Raw genomic sequence first — 1423 nt, 5'->3', positions numbered from 1 at the left:
AAAATAATTAACTTTAAAATTAACATTATTTATTAGTATATTTTATTTATAAAAGTATGATATTTTAAACTGAAAATATCCATATTTTGTATAAAATTCTAGGGGAGTTTTCAGTATAAATGTTGGCTTCCATGAGTAACAATGACTCGGCAGCCAATAACATTCTGTTTTTCGTTTGAAGTTAATTGAATAATTAGAGCGATAATAATAAACATTATTTAAAAAAATCTATTCGTATATTTATGAAAAGTTGTTTTAAGAACTACATGACCAATTTGTATGAAGTGTCAGAAATTTTCCATTTTTCAGTGTGTCTTCCAACTTTCCTAGTCCTCTCAGTGTTCGTTAAAGATAAAAAGCAATAACTAAAAATAAAGATCTTTGTAATCAGCAAACTGTATCCAATATCGTTAGAAAATTGGATAATTACCATTATTTAATTATCTGAGAATAAACAAATTTAAATTTCGTGCCAAAATGATACAAGTTCGTGACGCCGCCGCTGACGGTGGCAACGCTGTCGTCGTACTTTCCTAGTCCTCTTCCAGTCTTCACTCTCTCATCTCACTGGCTGGCATCTCCCGCTTAATTCTCCGTCTCGCCACTTTGCGTCAACTTGCTGCCACTGCCAGAAGTTTTTTAGCTTCGGAAGGAAATAAGAGACCTGAACTTTTGCAACAAAGTATGTAAGTCAGATTAATATAATTTTTACCATTCTTTTTAAAATTTCTTTCTAATAAATATGATTGAAATTCCGAGTCCACGAGAATTCATTTTTTGAATAAACGTGTGTGGAAAAGGCCACATTGTTGCAGATTATTCTCTTGATTATTAAACAAAATGTTATAATTTGTTTTGTTCTTTAATTACTATTGCAGAATGAGTGTAAAAGTTAGGAAATGGCCTCTGGTGTGCCCAAGAAACATGTGCCCGCACTTCTGCGTCGTACCTGAAACGACAATCATGGCGGATGATTCAAGCATGGGAAGAGATGCTTGTTCTTCAATTAATGGACGTTAAATTTTGCCGAGATTTGCATTATTTTACTTTGGCTCACAAAGTCCCAGTTAAAAAACTGAAGTCAAGTTGAAGGTGAGTGGAAAATGTTTCAGTTTTTAGGGGCTGTGTCATTCCTTTTCAGCCATCTTTGGTGAATAATTCGAAAATAACCGTTAGTCACGTTCGGCAAATAGAATCAAGTTTCTAGAAGCATCTCCCGATAAGACTACTTGTTTTCATAACAATTTAACAACTTTCTTTCATCCTTCAAATAAACAGGCTTGGCTCTCCTGTTTGGCTTGAAAATTTAGTACTTTTAATTCAATTTTTTTGTTGAAAATTAATTTTCTGTATTAAAAGTTTGGATTATTGTTTGAAACTATTGTTGTTCTGTTATTTAAGGGGGGTTGTGGGGGGGGGGGGG

The 1423-nt window shown here is 33.5% G+C and overlaps 1 long non-coding RNA gene across 1 annotated transcript in view; it reads left to right on the top strand.

Moving 5' to 3' along the window:
• The first annotated feature begins 565 nt into the window (after positions 1 to 565).
• The window catches only part of LOC117169190, a 5806-nt gene continuing 4948 nt past the window's right edge, over positions 566 to 1423 (top strand). Inside the window, exons 1-2 of the long non-coding RNA XR_004466625.1 lie at positions 566 to 686; positions 879 to 1092. This is a non-coding gene — a long non-coding RNA (uncharacterized LOC117169190). The remainder of the gene's footprint in view (positions 687 to 878; positions 1093 to 1423) is intronic.

This window comes from Belonocnema kinseyi, chromosome 3, assembly GCF_010883055.1.
Source record: "Belonocnema kinseyi isolate 2016_QV_RU_SX_M_011 chromosome 3, B_treatae_v1, whole genome shotgun sequence".
Classification (NCBI taxonomy): domain Eukaryota; kingdom Metazoa; phylum Arthropoda; class Insecta; order Hymenoptera; family Cynipidae; genus Belonocnema; species Belonocnema kinseyi.
This window is presented reverse-complemented; position numbering and strand designations above follow the sequence as displayed.